This window comes from Danio rerio, chromosome 10 (assembly GCF_049306965.1).
Source record: "Danio rerio strain Tuebingen ecotype United States chromosome 10, GRCz12tu, whole genome shotgun sequence".
Taxonomy (NCBI): Eukaryota; Metazoa; Chordata; class Actinopteri; order Cypriniformes; family Danionidae; genus Danio; species Danio rerio.
This window is the reverse complement of record NC_133185.1, coordinates 36650781-36669956: the sequence shown is the minus strand read 5'-3', so window position 1 is coordinate 36669956 and position 19176 is coordinate 36650781. Positions and strand designations below refer to the sequence as shown.

The following is a 19176-nucleotide window of genomic DNA, read 5'->3' as shown; positions in this document are numbered from 1 at the left end:
AAGAATAATGAGTCAATCAATCAGCACTCGCTTTTCCTATTAGTATTATCAGTCTAAGCCTGAATAAAGCAGGTCATTATTTCCTGTCTAAAGAGTCTACATGGCAAACACTTTGACCAATCATATAGAGAAAGCCTTTAATCAGTAGCCAAGGATTCTGAAAGTACTATTCTGCATCGTGTGTGTGTGACTTGTGTTCCTTGATAAATGTCCACACAAGTATAGCAATACCAGTAAATTTAGACCTTGTGGGCACTTATTTTGGTCCTCATGAAGAAAACAGCTAATAGTCCAAACAAAAAGAGTATTTTGAGTATTTGACCGAATGAATTAATGAATGAATGAATGGATCTAATTAAATTTGCATTGTAAACATTAAATAAAAGTTAAAAAGCTATTATTTTTTATTTCATATATTACGTTTTTAGTTACCATATTCCCAAAATCATTCCACATAAATATGCAAATTCTGTCTGCAGCCCCTAGTTATAAGTTCTTCAACCACACCACTTAAACAACACGCTTAAGTTTTGGATGCACTTTCCCTTTAATAACAATACTTTTTTGTAATTACAATTATTTTTGTTGTTGTTTTTAAATTATATATTATCTTTTTAAGAGCATATACAAAGGAGCACCAAAAACTGTCTCATGTGAGAGAGTTCTGTGATATCAACCACAAAGTGACTAAATATAATGTGACGGCCACAGTCTTTTTGCTCTCTCTCTCTCCCCTGTGACGATTTGATCAGACAACCCAGGACAAACTTGCGTACTTCACTGTCGTCCCCTAATAACTTCAGTAGGCAAGTTCTGTACTCAGCTTTGAGTATTAATAAATCATTCTTCAGATGTTCCACTTTAAGTTTTTCTTGCAGATCTTCTCTGCTCATTCAGTCATGAGAATTGGATGGTTTGAGATTTACCTTAAATCTGCCAGCAGATATAGAAAACTCACTCTGGTACAGACTTTTTTTTTTTTAACTGACGCACAATTTTATCACCTGTGTGCAGGTTTATCATCTGTTTCACTCACAAACATTGACAGATAAAACATTCAAAAGATGCCGAGAATTAATCCATGCAGTAATTTGCGACAGCTAAATGTTGAACAACGCAAATCTGAAGGTGTTTCCACACTTATCCCGGAATCCCAGGCATGGCGGCTCTTAAAATGGAGTAAATTTGCAGTTATGCTGAGATGTGTGAAATCCTCAGGCTGTGTGGTAATCCTCAGCAACTGTGCATTTCAAATCTCTCGTGACTTTATAAAGCTTTGGAGAATGATTTCAATGTCACCACCAACATATCAACCTGCGCACGATGTAATCGAGTAAGGTGATTTGAAACAGCTCGCAGGGATCCAGACAAACATTGATAGCATTAAGTTGTACAGATGGAGGTACCGCACTTGATTTGATAGTGTTGAGTTTGTAATATTGGTCACACTTTACAATAAGGTTCCATTAGTTAACGTTAAAGTATTTACCAACATGAATTATGACTGATCAATTTATGTGATAACATTAGTTACTGGAAATAAAGTTAGTTTAGTTTTGTTCTTTAGTTCTTGTTAACTTACACAGCATTATCTAATGCATGCTCAACTTTGTATCTTAATAACTCATATAGTTAATATTGACCCATGATTAATAAACGATGTTTCGTAGTTCATTGTTACCTTATTGTAAAGTGTGACTCCAAAAAAAAAATACTTTTATAAGATGCGTCTAGTATGGGGCATTCACAAAATCGCAATATTCATGCACAGATGTTTGAACATTTTAAGTTTACTCGCTTCATTTGTGCTTGCAGTTCACTTCAATGGTGTGTGAAATTCATTTCACAACAGACGTGAAATCACTTCAGTTTCATAATGAAATGGCTGACATGGATTTTGTTAATCTACCCTAGCTGTGCCTTATATGATACGGCTATGTTTCTGGGTCCATCAGATCATTCAGAAGTGTACCCAGCTTGAGAAACTTCTCCAGAAGCTGTGCCTGGATGACGGCCGCTACTAAAGCAAGCTTCTGATTGTTTAACTGCGATGCAAAATTTTAAGTGTAAGTGATATACATCTTAAGTCTATGCAAAGACACAATAGACATCTGATGGTGCAATTGGTGTGAATGACACAGTTCAAATTAAGCGTTTTAGATGTTTGATGTGACTGGTGAGAACACTGGGGATGCAACGATACTAAATTTTGGTAGTACGATTATATTCTGAGAAATAATCTCAGTTTTGCAGGTATTATGATTATTCTGTAATCATTGATTTCAAAACACTACTACACAGCAAATCCATCAGAGTTAAATTCTCGGTGTTAAAGCATTTCAGAGTAAAGTGTTGACGTTAAAGAGTTACATTTTGATAAATGAATATAATAAGAGTTAGAATTGATTTTATTCAGTGCGAAATTAAGGAGTTATCTTTTCAACACTTGGTGGTGTTATTTCCAACATCCGGGAATTCATGCAGCCCCAGTCACTGAAGAATTTTCCAGATGCCATTTTCCATCTGAGGTTTAGAACAGCAACTGGTGAGTCAAACTACCTAAATGTTGGTATTTTACTGACTTTCTTTAAGGAAATACAGTTGTAAACATATTGTTAAGTTAATAACTTTAGAATGGAATGACAATTTTAAACTTCTGCGGTTCATTCATGGTCGTTTGTGTATCTAGCTTAACTGCATTACTATTCACTTCTTTTCAAGAATGTTTTTATATATGCTCACGCATACATAGTGCATAAAAACATCAAATGTACATGTTCAACACATTTCTGTCACGCTTAATGCCATTTTGTGCGTTGTTACCCATCTTTAAAATAAAATCGACACTTCTCCTTTAATTCGAAGCAAACTAGCGAGGGAATCCCCGGAGCCGCCTAACGTTAGCCTACTCTGCCCGGATGCTAACGGCAACACAGGACGGTTTCCATGAGCTCTGGAGAGTTTCTAAAACATATCTGGTGAGTAAATGAACATATGCTTACTTGTAAAAGGCTTCCTGACTAAAACATATGATTGTTTGTTATTCGTGTACGTTAATTTGGTTATTTTAAACACCGCGGTTCGTGGCCGTCCATATAACGTTACCGTTAGTCCATAGACTCGCGTGATAACGTACGCTTGAATTATATTAAGTGTTGACAACCGGAATGTTAACATTAATATCTTTAAATGACTGCGTTTGCACTTTCCCAGACATTTAACGTTACAGAAGTCTCCCGGAAGTTGCGGGACTAACGTCAACGTTATCCCGCAAATGCACAGAGACTCCCAGATGCCCAAGTAGATGCCCGCAAATGATTGATAATCTCCCGGAAATCGCGCGTCTCCCGCCCGGTCATTTAACACTTTGCACACCCCTCTCCACCGCATCCCTCCCAGCTCTTCAGGTACGTCGCGCGCAAGTCACCCCCCCCCCGCTCTTCAGGTACGTCGCGCGCAACTCATCCCATTGTTCTTCAGGTACTCATCTCTCCCGCTACCTCCCGCAAATCAACTCTGTATCCCCCGAAAATGACTTTTCCCAACTCGGGATGTCTGACGTTAGTAAGTTAGGCTATTTCTGTAGTCAGGAACATCTTAGTCAAGCTTTTTCCCCCGCATGATATTGTGCTTAAAACTATAGGCTAAACTTAGCATGTACTGTACACAACATTTCCGTTTTTTTAAAGACAATTTAGTGCGTTGTAAACAGCCACCTGTCTGTAAAATTAATCAACTGATTCATATTTGAGCAGCCTAATGATGATACAGGTTTGATTTGTAGATTTATTATCAATAATCAACATCTGAATCAAACGATATTTACTTTGTGATGTTCATCTCTCTTTTTTTATCTGAAGGTTATGCATATGTGTTAGATACTAATGTTTTGTTGTTTTTTAACAGCCTCTATACAATAACACAAGACCCTGTGACGGTGGCTAATTAGAGACGGATGGTGTATTTCCAGAGTTGGTGAAATGACCAAACACACCTTCTTGGTCATATGTGGTGATAATAATGAAGGTATGTTTGATAAAGTTCTGTATTTGTTTCACAAGCTGAGAGGGTATTAGAGCATTAAAGAATAACAAATGACATGAAGGTGATAAGTTTTGTATTGTGGGTGAACTGTTACTTAAGTAATGTTTTGCTCTTTGCTTTACATTTTTTCTCTTCTGCTTATCCTTATATTTTAGATTATATTTGGACCTGAAAATCTGCTAGACTCCAGGAAAGGTGGCGTCAATACTGGACCTGAAAGGGCCTAACAAGTTGAATCTGGTAAAGAAACACGCACGCACGCACACACATGCACACACACACAAACACACACACGCACACGCTTACAGAAAACTGTAAATTTATGAATTTTTTTTACACTGTGGCCAATATTTTGGGGAAGTCAGCATCACTAAATGATATAAAAGATTTTAAGCTCCTCTAAATTTTGCCCCAAGTGTTGTGTTAAATTCAGGATTCTGGACAGACAGCTGCCTGTTTTTCCAGTTCTAGTCATAGTGGTTAACCTAATTGTTTTTGGAGATCCAACAGTGATATATGTGTTTTTTCTACTTTTCCATAACCTGTCACCTCAACCAGCTGGGAGAGTCAAGTTGTGGATCATCATGAAGATTTTCAAAAGGTGAGTTTAGATTTCTTAAATGTTTCATTTACTTTAAATGTTCTTTTAAATATATCATAGAATTTGATTGCAATTTGTTTTCAAACATTTTTCTTAGTCATGCTGGAGTCTTGAAGAGTTCTTAGATGAGCATCACCCTATATCCGTGCATCAGGAACCACCAGACGAGCGATCAGCAGCTACTACATCGTCATGGATAAAAAGGTCATCCTGTGGCTGGGAAGCACTTCATTCACAGGACATGCTTGATGAGATTTCCTAGCTCCAGTTTGTTTTCACACAAGTTTACAGCATTTATACCTTCCTTTAAACTGCTGTGTTTGATATGGAGGACCAAGGAAACACCAGAAGTGAAAGATTTGCAAGCCAAGTTGTTTAAAATGTAATTTCAGAAAAAAACTATGCGTTCAGAAGAAAACTATGAGTGACGATATGAACTTTCAAATTGCTCTGATGAAACATCAAGTTTGGACCAAAGGACTGAAACAGCCTTTTTGAGCACTGGTCATACATATTTTGTTGATACTGTCTGTACTAATAAAACATTTAAAGCATATTTGACTTTGTTGCATTTTAAAAACTGAATGAATTGTTGAAGTGGTGAATGTTTTCAAATAAAATGTCTTTTCTTTTGTAATTTACAGTCTATTTGACCTTTTTACCATATTTACACTCAAGAGAGTTGAATAAAATAACAATATATTACACCAGGCGGTGTTAAATATAGTTAAATTTTTTAACTCTGCCCAGAGTTAAAATTAACCCTTACTTCGGTGTCAATGTGCCAACCCTTTTGAAAGTGTTGATTTAACTCTGTTTTGAGTGGACCCCATGAGACACTTTCAAAGTGTTGAAATTAACACCCATAGAGTTGTTTTGGGTCCCCATATTTTGCTGTGTAGTTGTGAAAACTACCTATAGTTTAAAGTGATTTATTGCTGCTCAGTCACTAAATAATACAGCACAATAATAATAAAAACAAACAAACAATAGACTATTCCTCTCTTTGGACTTAAAATACCCCATTTTTTTATATAAACAAGTAAGTAAATAAATAATTAAATAAACAAATAAAAATAAGAATAAAAAAATTGTCTAATGCATACCTAAGCTACATATTAGCTAAATATTTACCTTTTAAAGAAAACAAATATAGTCAAAGGTTCCTGAACTTCTATCTGAAAGGCAAATTTGATCAACTATATTACACAATTGTTTTGGGTTTTTATTTTATCTTATTTTTTTTTTTTTGGACTTGAAATGTGTATCTTCCATGCAAAGTATGAAGTTTTTGTCACGTGACTGGAGGTGCGCTCACCGCATTTTTTTCATATATGTGCGCCTGAAAAGCGTGAGCATGTCGCTCACAATATGTGCCCGCAAGCCACACGCCTCTATTGAAAATAACAAAATAGCACGTGCAAAAGACCCAATATGTAAATGGCCCTTAGTTACTAGCTTCACCTTAGTTATTCCAGTGTGCGTGCATATTAGCCTAGGTGTACAAACTCAGAACTTTAAACTAGCGCACAGTTGGCATAACTTTGTTTAGTTGCAGCAGTTTTGTTCAATGCAGAAGGCGGTGTTGAGAAGCCTTTACGATTAATTAACCGTGACAAATTAAATCACGGTTAATATTGAAATCGGTTAATCGTTGCATCCTTAGTGAACACAACATCAGAAACACACATTTGACAGTAGCTTGTGTTGAGAATTGTGTTGTCATGTAAATGTTTAGCAACCTCATCCTATGCAAAAATAGCTAAATGTCAGTAAAAAGTAACCTAAGGCTAGGATCACACAGATTTGTCTGATTTTACCAGTAAAATGGTCTATTTGCAGTATATGTAGTCAATGACAGAGTGCAAGCATATGCGTCTGATTAATAATTCAACTTCAGAATTATGAATAATTGTATTATGATGTCATCGCTGCCCTGTGTATTGAGGACTCATTTAAAATCTATTCTTCAACCACACCAAGTCTATACAAAAAACATGTATTTTAACCAACAGCAAACCAAGATCTGGAGTCAGATCTGAATTTCAATCAAAGCACTAACTCAGCATACTATCATCTCAAAAACATTGCAAGAATTAGATGCTTTGTTTGCAGTGAAGACTTAGAGACACTTGTTCATGCTTTTATCAGCAGCAGGGTGGATTACTGTAATGGACTCCTCACTGGCCTTCCCAAAAAAACAGTCAAGACAGTCGCAGCTCATCCAGAATGCTGCGGCCAAGATTCTAACCAGAACCAGAAAATCAGAGCATATCACAGCTGTCCTCAGGCCTTTACAGTGGCTCCAAGTTACATTCAGAATAGATTTTAAAGTATTATTACTTGTCTATAAATCACTAAATGACATAGGACCTCAATACATTACAGGCTTGCTCACTGAATACAAACCTAACAGATCGTTAGGATCAAGTAAATTCAACTACTGCAACCACTATGCAGCCTTGCCTTACATATTATAAGATTTTATCATTGTTTTTTTTGCCATATGTTTGAGAAATAACAACAACAACAATAATAACTTCAACCTCTTGTAGCATACAATATTGAGATAATATTGTGTCATCATGACATGAGTTCTCAATAACTTGAGTGTATCATTAAACCGCTTAGGAATTAAATATTATAAAATCATTGGTCACAATTTACAATAAGATTTATTAATTAATGTTAATTAATGCATTAGTAGTTCATAGTTAGTTCATGTTAACTCTTGTTGCATTAACTAATGTTAACAAGAATGGACTTGGATGTTAATAATGCATTAGTAAATGTTCAATTATGATCTATAAATGCTGTACAAGTGTTGTTCATGATTAGTTCATGCAGTAAATGCATTTACTAATGAACCTTATTGTAAAGTGTTACCAAATAATTTATCAGTTCAAACAAACTCAAATTTACTAACAGGATCTCTTGGACATGATACTATATGAAGCCTCAATCCTAATTTTACACGAATCTCGGTTTCAGTTTCCTGAAAATGTAAGAAGGACCTATAATACTTTACAAGAGAAAGGATAATAGGAGAACCTAAAGATACCTATATCAAATGACTACTATGAGCGCATCTCCAAAAGTCTCGAAAGGGTTATTCTTTACAAATATGTCAGTCATATCACATAGCGTGATTGCGTATTCCCTCCACACACACTCAAACAGCATCTGTGCTCATACTGTGTGTGTCCAATTCTTGGATTAAACCCACAAGCTAATTTGCTGATTCTTTGCAATGCTTAAATAATCCAACCCTAATCCTTCAGGGCTCGATTAAACAGGCAAATCTGGAGCTCAGAATCTTTCAGTGTTTCTTAGAGACACTTTGCTTCACTTCTCTCTGATCAGGACACTGCCTATGGGGTTTCCTCACAGCCTCGACTTCATGTTTTACAGTGTGTTCATTTATCCCAGACAGAGTTTTTCCTTTCTCTGCCCACCGACCACTGAGGATGACTGTCAGCATTCAGTTCATTTTTGACTGTAATGAACATAATCAAAGTTCATAAATCTTAGAGCAATTATTAACACCTAAATGTAACTTGGGAGCATTAAGCTAATGCATTATATGTATTTTTGTATTATTGATATAAATAATGATTGCAATATTGATCAAATATTGATACAAGTAGAACCATTCCTTTTAAACTAAATATTTAAATACTATATGATGTAATCATAATAATAATATTTAAAGCAATAATATATAATTTATAACAGCTATAATAATAATAATAATAATAATAATAATAATAATAAATAAAACTTAAAGTATATAAAATAGTTATAGACAGATGCCCGGGCCACCTCAGCTGACTTCTCTCAATGTGGAGGAGCAGCGGCTCTACTCCGAGCTCCCCCCTGCAAAGGAAACTTATTTCGGCCACTTGTCTCCGAAATCTTGTCCTTTCGGTCATGACCCAAAGCTAATGACCATAGGTGAGAGTAGGAACGTAAATTAAGCTGTAAATCGAGAGCTTTGCCTTTCGGCTTATAATAATAATAATAATAATAATAATAATAATAATAATAATAACAATGAATCAAACTTAAAGTATTTTAAAAAGTAATAATAATTATAATAATAATAATAATAATAATAATAATAATAATAATTATTATTATTATTATTATTATTATTATTAATAATAATAATAACAATAAAAATAATTATTATTATTAATAATAATAATAATAATAATATTGTGGCGACCCCAGATTAAAAAAAGGAATAAGCCGAAAAGAAAATGAATTAATGAATGAATAAATGAATAATAATAATCCCACTACTACTACTACTACTACTAATAATAATAATAATAATAATAATAATAATAAAGAAAATAATGCTGCTTTAAAATATATTAAATATAATAATAATAATAATAATAATAATAATAATAATAATAATAATAATGAAATAAACTTAAAGTATTTTAAATTGTTTTAATAATAATAATAATAATAATAATAATAATTAATAATAATAATAATATTGTGGCGACCCCAGATTAATAAAAGGAATAAGCCAAAAAGAAAATGGATGAATGAATGAATGAATAATAATAATAATAATAATAATAATAATAATAAAAATAATAATAATAATATTAATAATAATAATAACAGTGATAATAATAATAAATAATGTAAAATAATCCTGCTTTCTTTCTTAATCTTTTACAGATATATCAGGAATAATACAGAATATATAGAAAATATAGAAAATATGTTTTTCCATTTTGCTGTAAGGTGTATTGTTGTTATTGCTATTATTATTACTACAGCTATATATCTATAAAATACAAGCATAGAAGCATGATATAAACAGAAGATGACTAATAAAAATAATTACAATCATTTCAAATACTTAATAAAATACTAAGAAATTATAATTATCAATAATGAAAAATTATATTAATTAATGACTTTAAATAAAATACATTTTAAGTGAAAACATCAGAATATTAATTAGCAAAATGAATATACTGATACCGTAACATAATGTGTTTTAAGACATTTTTGTTCCATAAATCTCCAACAAAAATGCTCAATTTCCTATGATCCCAAATCTCATTAGTATTCAGCACCTCTCCCAAGTCTGCACTACAGCGAGAGGCAGCAGGTTAAAGGTGGAACAGTTTAAAAGAACATTCACAGGTTTTCATCAAGTGCTCAATTATGTATCACTCAGTAATTAGGAGTCTGAATTATCGATAGTAGAAGAGGGGGAAAAAAGCAGGGCCCGCTCCTGACAGCTCTGGCTATTTTTACACTGACGAAGAGAAGATGAACTCCCTGGTGCGCCTCCCCTACTGATTATTTCTGAGTGCTGAGTGGGAATGAATGGCTAATGACAGCGACTGGCAGTAATGGACTGGGCACGGGGTGAGAACGGGACATCTCTCCCATTCGTTTTAATGTGTTTTTGAAAAGCGACGCTCTGTTGGGGGACCCTGGGCTATTATTTTCATAAGTGTTTCCACAAATGTCAAGAGCGAACTGGGATGCGTGGAGTGCTGCCTGTATAAATTAAGGGGGAAAAAATGTTACTCCAGAGATTGCGGTGGCAGAACATTGAGAAAATGATCTGTGGTTGAGCTCAGAGGAACACGCTGTAACATAACGGGGAAATAAAAAGTGTATTTGATGAAAAGCCGAGGATGGCTGACAATCGAAAACACGGGTTTAACTGGAAGGGATTTGGATTGGATGAGGTATTGATGGCCTTAGGCGTGTTGCAATTCACAGACTGTAAAACTCTGGGTAATAAGCAGTGCATTCTGGGATTTAAGATATTCGAGATATCCAGATAGATATTGGGCCACAGGTTTATCTCATGTCGCAATGCCTTACTGTATTTCCAACCTGCATGCTTGATGTAGCTGATTGAAGCATGAGCGTGTGAGATATTGGCTCGATATATATACCGCAGAGAGCGCAGCAGCAGCTTCACCCCTGGGCTTTCTTAGGAGGATAAAATTATCATATATTATCATAGAAATAGACTATATGCTTAGATTTGAAGAAATGAAAGCAGGGGACACTAATATCTGCTTTATGTCTTGCGGTGAAGGTAAAGCTGCATGGAATAAAATGCACAAAATTTGAGAACTCTGCTTTACCCTCCTCTGTGGCAAAAGTGAGCGCTAAACAAATATCACCTGTAAATTCGCAAGATCAGGAGTCTCCAAGCTTGGGCTGTGTCCGAAACCGCATACTTCCATAATATAAAGTACCCTAAAATCAGTATGCGAATTAAGTAGTATGCCCAAATTCATAGAATTCGAAAATCAGTATGCCAGAAGCACTCAGATGACTTACTATTTCCGGCGAGATTCTAAAGTGTGCATCGTATGCATGCTGGGCTATCCCACGATGTCCTGCGAGAGAATTCATGATTGGGAGTGAAGCGACGCAACTGACGCAGGTACAGTAGGTCACATGACCATGACAAAATGGCAGATGTAGTATGTCCGAATTCCATTCATACTGCTCACATTCATACTGTATAGAACGTGCTTTTCTATCGGTCGAGTACTATGTTTAAATTCAAATGCAGTACCTGCTGAGTTGTAGGCGGTTTCGGATGCAGTCTTGGTCTTGGAAGGCTGGTGAACTGCAGAGTTAAGTTCCGACCCCAATTAGACACACCTGAACCAGCTAATCAAGCTCTTAGGTATACTAGAAACTTCCAAGCAGGTGTGTCGAAGGAAGTTAACCTAAAAGAGCTAACTATGCAGGATACCGACCCTCCAGGACTGAGTTTGGACACCCTTGCTATTCACCTTATTCTTCGTCGATGAGCGGGCGCAGCCATTTGAATCTTTTTGGCACGATACTTCCGGTCTTATTCACTTCCATTCATCTTTAGACAATAAAAACTGCTCATTTTGCTGTTTGATGTTGCAAACTGATATTTCCTTGTTATATACTTGGTCTGTATAGTCATGCAAACATTTGTTTGTAGAGCAAGTAGTTAGACCGTTTTTTGCCGTTTATTTTGCCTAGTCATTTCTCCCATAGAATCGGAAGTTCTAAGACAATCGCGAAAACAGGCGCACTTCCGGATTTTAGAATAAGGTCAATAGATCAAAAGTTCCCAATTGGATTTCTCTGTTAACGAGCTGATAATCTGAATCAGGTGTTAAGTAAGGAAGACATACAGAGGCTGTTTTTCAAGATGCATTCTTTAGCGATCTTGCGTCCTCGTGTTCTTGTGTAATGTCATCATCAACTGCCAAAGTTCAGTTCCAAAACTCAGGATCACAAGAACGGAGGATGTGTGAAAGTTCCCAGATGTGTTCTTGGTATCCAGGACGCATCGATGCAGACTTGAGTACAAAACTCGCTCGAGAAGTCTCAGAAGTCATTGCGGCTGAATAAAAGAGGTAAGAAGCACAGCATTTTATATAGATTTATTATTAAAGTTCAGAGATATAACTTATTTGTCTCAGGAGTTTTTCTAAATGATACGGTGAAAGTAAACATCACGATGACAATCTTAATAAAGGCAAAAACACATTAAAGGTGTTTATTTGCTGAAATTCATATAAAAATTACTTTTATTTGTATTGTGCAACGTATATTTGTAAAGGGATTTATGCATAGTGTATATTGTGAAAAGGGGAAAAACAATAAATCGACGTATGAACGCCGTAATATTTAAATAATTTTCCATTAAAAACGCGTTAAGTTCACGTGACCATCAGAAAGAACCAGGGAAGAATGCAACATCTCATTTCTCCCAGGATGCATTCTGTTCTCGCAGTTAACTTGGCAAGACCACTCTCCACAAGAACGCAAGTCCATTCTCTGCATTCTTGGAATTGAGAACAGCTATTCATACAATGATTTATTTCCCCCTTTTTAATACGTATAAAACATGCACACAAACCTTACAAATATAATAATACAATAATATTTTGTGGTTTGCTTTCTATGTAGATGCTGCAAAACCTAATATACTGTATATGGCAAGCAACTTGATGTGACAACACCAGAACTTTGATTTTAATCAGGATAAAGGCAGTCAGCATGAGAAGCTTAAGTAGCTGATCAGTCACTGACAGTGTTTTAGCATAAAAACACTTGATGAAACTGATTTCTGACAGACTTCTGAGGCAGCTTAGTGGTTTCTACAACAAAATAGAGCGCTTTTGGTGATTACCAATCAAATGATAAAATAAAGCATATGCCGGAATAGTAAGTGGTTCATTCCACTGTGGGACCCCTGATAAATAAGGCATTAAGCCAAATAAAAAATCAATGAATAAGTGAATATTGGGATTATTTTGTCTCGTCTATCAAATGTGATATTTATTTTATACTTTCTATTGGATTCAAGTCAGGTGATTAGCTGGGCCATTCTACAGCTTGCTTTCTCTGAAAGAGAGTTTCCTTGGCTGTATTTTAGATCATTATCTTGCTGAAATGTCCACCCTGGTTTCATCTTCATCCTCCTGCTAATGTAGATGCTGGACTGAAGCAGCTGATTTTAATTTACAATGACGAAGGGCAGAGGGTTGCTGAAAAACTACTGAGAGATTTCAGCTGCTCTCTGGGCTTTCACTGCCTTTCTACACCTTCCTTTCTTCATGTGTTCAATACTCCTGTGTAATTTATTTTATTACACATAACTGCATTTGTATACTAATTAACATAGTTTTCTTTGCATGTATGGATTTCTATGGTTGTTTTCAACATCTGGTGAAAATTTCAAGTCAACAGCAAGTCAACAGCACCTTGTATATATACATACATTTTCATATCCCATGTGACCTATGCTAAACCGTAAAGCACCTAAGCCCATAATCTAACTGAATAGAACCATGATAGGTTATACAGTAATACATTCTCTAACTAATACATAATTATTATAATTTTACTGCTGTAGTATAATATACAAATAATAAATATAATTGCTATAAAATACTAATAAATGAATAAATATTTAAATAATCTAAAGTAAAAAGTAAAAAAGTTTATTCATAGAAATTATATTAATCAAAATCAGTAATTATTTCTCAATAATTTCTAACTTAACAGTTTATATTATTACTTATTATTTCTAATAATTTCTAAATGAACAAATTAGCACAACCCGAGAAAATACACAACAAAAACTGACAACCTTTTCCAACTTCTACAAACGGGAGTTAAAAATAACTCCATTATGAGCCCAAGAGGATCCACCTTAATGACTAAAGGGGTTAAAGTGAGAAATCAATGACAGTAATGATCAGCCACTAATGAGGAAAGAAACACACTCTACAAACGTCAATGAGGGATTGACCAGCGACAGCCAGAATTTTAATCACAATCCTAAATACTCAAATTACAATACTCTAAACTCATAAGATTTCAGGCAAGCAATAATGAAAAACTCTGTGTTTCAATAAGATTCATGACTGTTGCCACACAGCAAAGCCATACTTTCTCATCATCTTCCTCAGGGTTTGCTCAGACTTGGCTCAAGATCAGTGACTGCCAAACAATAGGGTTTAAATCTAAACATAGTAAGCTCATTTTGGAGCATTTAACCCCTTAATTCTGCTAATGAAAGCGCATGAAACAAGAGGTCAGTGCCTCAGGCTTGGGCCCCTAAATCAATCCCTCAATTACCAGCCAAAAGCCATTCAGTCAGTGGTCAAAACTCATGTTTGCTTTGGATTTTCCCGAAAATCAGATTTGGACTTAACGAAATTTGTCATCCTCCTGACACCCTTGATTAAATTAGAGTAAAATGGGAAACGAATGGAAATTGAAGAGAATAACAAGAACAACACACAAATTAAATCAGTGTTCATTCATACAGTTGATGTTGTGAAATGGCAGTCTTTTTTTGTAAAAGCCCGATGGGAGGATAAAACCAGCGAGACAGAGGGTCTTTACCTCCAAGCATAATGAAGTCTTGGAGCTCCAAAACACTGGTGTGCGCCAATGATCCCAACACTCCCTCTGAGAGTCTATAATTACAGCTTATAATGAGAGCCGCGCCAAAATTATTGTTATAGTCACCAGAATGTAAACACAGGTTCAGGACCCTTCAGTTCAAGTCTGAAGTGCGGGTGTGTAATTATATGTGAAGATGGCTGCTCTTGAAGGTTGCAGGGTGTATTTTTTCTGTACAGTAATGAGGTTTTGAGGCTGAAGCAGGCCGCAGGAGCTGAAATAGTGCTGATGAGCAGTAAAGTTTTCTGTCGCCTAATAGCTGCTGGGGATGACAGGTGGGCATAACCTCAGTGACAGCTCATTTCTGATTCCTTCTCTTCATTCTCTCTCTCTCTCCATAACTATCCACATATTTTTTTCTCCTTCATGTATGTGTGTCTCTGGGCATTTCTTTGAAGAACGAGGTGGTTTTCAGGAGCAGGGATGCTTTATACATCACAGTGACCCAAAGGCCACCGGTTGTGCCTGAAGAAACTGTTGATCAGTGACTGAAAGCTGAAAATAAGCAAAACATGACTGTCCAAAGCACAGTCTAAACAAATATGGCAATTATAAAAGCATTTACTATTGAAAAAACTACAGGAATATTTTATCCATTGGGTATTTTTGCTAGAGAAGCACCAATATAAAATATTTAACCACACTGTAAAAAATGCTGGGTTCCACATTTTTGTTGAAACAACATAAAGGAATTAAGTTAATTTATTATTTTTACAAGTTTAAGAGCACCGAACATAAAACAATTAAGTTGTCCCATAAAAACTCTCAAGAATTGTGTTGTTTCAGCTCATTTTAAATAAGTAGTTTGAACAAGCAACACATTTAATTTTTTGAGAGCAGTACCGTTACTAAAATTCATTAGATTTTCATTAGATTCATTCTTCATTGGAAGATTTGGAGATTCATTAGATTCATTAGACAGCTGATAAATAGGCCAATAAATAATTGATGTAATAATACATTAACTTTTCTGCATTATTGCAAAAATACAACACCTTGAATCGATGTATTAGAAACGGCCATACACTGAAAGCAGCAGCAGTTCACCTCAGATCTTGAAAATAAAACAAACCATTTGAAATTTAACTTTAAAACTCAAAACCAACAAATATTCAGCATGTACATTTAAAAATGTTAGAGGTTTAATGTGCATTATTTAGATCAATGGTTCTCAAACTGTGGTACGTGTACCACTACTGGTATGCGGGCTTCCTTCTAGTGGTACGCGAAGGAAAATATGTCATATATATACATGCAAAAAATGTATCACAAATTATATATATATATATATATATATATATATATATATATATATATATATATATATATATATATATATATATATATATATATATATATATATGAATATGATAACTATATTTATTTGGTCCAAGCAACATTTCCAAGCTACGACTTTACATTTAAGTCCAGGAGTTTTAGTTTTTTTTTTTTTACTTTTTAAGAACAGTAGTCTATTATTTTAATTTAACTTTTAAAAGCACATTTTAATTAAAACGTTTACATTTAATTTAGTTTGCTTTTTACCTGTAAGCACAGTACGTTGTAATTTTCAAACTATTTTAAATGTTTAAAGTGGCTGCCAATAATAAATATTCTTGAATATAGGAATTAATCTGCCTGTTTTTGAACTGTGCAGAGCTGTAGCTGCTTAATTTGGCCTACTACACTACTGTATTTCAATACTGTTCATTATGGTGGCACATGGAGAGACAGTTTTTTTCTGAGGTGGTACTTGATGAAAAAAGTTTGAGAACCACTGAATTAGATTATAAACCATTTCATGAGTGAATGCATATTCTGTGCTTCTAAATGGCTGCATTTACATTTCTGTCATATTTTATCGGGTGCAAACATCCAAATCGTTAGTCACTGCAAATCTCAGCATGTAGCGTGTTGTTAGGACACGAGGTTACAATGTAACCTGCTTACCTAATGTTTACATTCGTAATATTTATATTATTTGCTAATAAATAAACTCATGTGGAACTCTGAATCTGATTTTGAAGTCTGCTACTGTCCATCGAAGGTCGCAATTTGGTCACGGAGATCCTTTCTGAATGAATATGTAAATGAAATACAGAGTTTTCCATCAAGGCAACTTGGGGGGCTAAAATAGAATTGTCTAAACTGGCATTGGGCGGGTTAAAAGAAACAAAACAGTAACAGACATTTTCAAAGCAGAATATCTGACTTCAGCATTATTTTTCAGATAAACAAGAATGTTTACTTGGCATGTTTCTTAAATATCTACACACATATTATGCTACTTTTACGCTTTGGACGAGTCAAAACCGTTCATACAGCAACTTTAAAGACTAAATGCAGCCATACGTACTTCTGGCTACATAATTTGCAACCCAGGCTCATTCTGAAAACGTAGTCCCGCAGACGTTTCTGGAGACCGCGAAATACGTCCCGGGAGTATTTGTGTACTTTTTGTTTTCGCGAATCCGCAAAAGGCAGCTGTGCGCACTTTTTCATATCTCGAGCGTCCCTCGCGAGTGCTGTTCTCGCGTCAACCCACCAGAGGCCGCTGTCTGACCGACCGAATAATTGACTGTGCAACCGGCCAATCGGCTGACCCACCCTCCTCCTTCCCTGAACCCAACCAGTATTACCGATTGACCCGCTCGCCCGCTCACTTCCCTAAACCCAAGCAACAATTTAGAAAAGCCGTCTAGAAAAAGAAAAACCTTCGACTGTTTTTCGGATTTCACCTTGTTCTCACCCTGTTATGAACTTGTTCGCTTTATTTTTTGGATTTTGTTTTTGTCTTACCTGGTTTCTGGAACCGCTCTTCCCCAGACTCAAACCCGGACGCCTTTGTCAACTCCTCCTCTCTGCATCTGAAGTCCGCCGACGCACATGATGAGCTGACCGGACAAACTGACTGCAGCTGGAAAGCCCTCCACACGGAGGTAAGCGGTCAGCCGGCAAGCGCGAAAGGGATCGCTTAAAAAAAATTAAATGCAGTCACACGTACCTCCCCGGGACGTATTTCGCGGTCTCCAGAAACGTCCCCGGGACTACGTTTTCAGAATGAGCCTGGGTTGATAATTTGTGATTTCCAGAAATGTATAATAGTCTAGGTTTTCAGAATGAGCCTATGTTGATTAAATTTATCATCATGTAGAACATTTTACTTTTCAGAAAATGACAGTTGATCAGAACAACAAATGAAAAATCAGCCTCTCCCAGCTTTTTACATTCACATTTGTTTTTGATTTATTGTATTTCATTTCCACAGCTCTTAGTACACCGGTCGAACCACTTGTCAAAATTTTAATTAACAAATCGTAATGGTTTGTTTTGGGTTAATTCTGAATTTCCACAACCAGCGCAGGGAGATGCTGGATTGACCTCCCTCCACATTCACATATTTAACTGACCATGTTTGTGAACTTTGTGTAATAAACATATTATTATTTACAAAAATATGTGTATTTCACAGTTTACGCACAATTAGGAAATGAAAATGTTAGTTTAATATTCAAAAGACATGCATCATGTGAGTTTAAACTGACAAGACTTGAAAATGGATGCTGATAACACACTTTTAGAAAAATAAGAACTGCAGTATAACATGAGCATGACAGATAAGATTAAACTGATGTTTTAATAGTATCCAAAACATGGGATGTAAAGCTGGGAGAAGCAGCTCATTTGCATATAGAGAGATAAACATACAGAGTGCGATCTACAGTACGGTTAGGGCTGGGCGATGTGGCAAAAAAGCAGTCTCGATAATTATTTTCCATATTGAACAATAGCGATGTATATTTCGATATAAGTTGTTAATACTTCCAGATTTAAAAGAGTCTCCCAACAATCACTGAAGCCACAAAAATTAGAGGGTTCATTAAATAGCATAACATATTGTCGGTTGATAAATTAACACTTTTAGATTCCCATTGTTGCACATTTCTGCTGTGTGATTGAATCTTAGAACAATATAGAGTAGAGGTCACCAATCTCAGTCCAGGAGGGCCGGTGTCCCTGCAGGGATTAGCTCCGACTTGCTTCAACACACCTCCCTGAGTGTTTCAAGTATACCTAGTAAGAGCTTGATTAGCTTGTTCAGGTGTGTTTGATTAGGGTTGGAGCTAAACTCTTGAGGACGCCGGCCCTCCAGGAACAAGTTTGGTGACCACTGATATAGAGTAAAAAAGTCCAGAGCTTATCATTGTTATTATCATTAATATAATATCGTTTATCAGCCCAGTCCTAAGCACAGTGTAATAAATGATCTCTGTTAATAAAATCAGTTCCTTTATTTAATCTGTGTTTATTGCTGTGCTGTATTTTTGAACCTTCATAGACACATTCTGGTTATGCATGGGACATATCTGTTAAAAAGTGGTATAATAGGTCGCCATCGAATACACATTTTTCACAACACATTTTCAGAGACAGACAGACAGTAAGTTGCTGTCACTGCATTTCAGGATTGGATGATTCCTGACCAGCCATATGAGATTACACTGGATTTCAGCACTGGTAATTACTCTGTCACTTCCCTTACAGAAGCTCACCAAGATTAC

At 35.5% G+C, this 19176-nt stretch overlaps 1 protein-coding gene and 1 long non-coding RNA gene across 3 annotated transcripts in view; one reads left to right on the top strand and one right to left on the bottom strand.

Annotated features, from left to right (window-relative positions):
• esama (endothelial cell adhesion molecule a) overlaps positions 1-19176 on the bottom strand; it is a 90259-nt gene that overhangs the window by 62036 nt on the left and 9047 nt on the right. The gene's annotated exons all lie outside the window — the stretch shown is intronic.
• LOC137496597 (uncharacterized) lies at positions 4206-4879 on the top strand. The gene is made up of 3 exons (XR_011017065.2): positions 4206-4284; positions 4603-4645; positions 4743-4879. It is a non-coding gene; the product is annotated as an uncharacterized lncRNA (long non-coding RNA).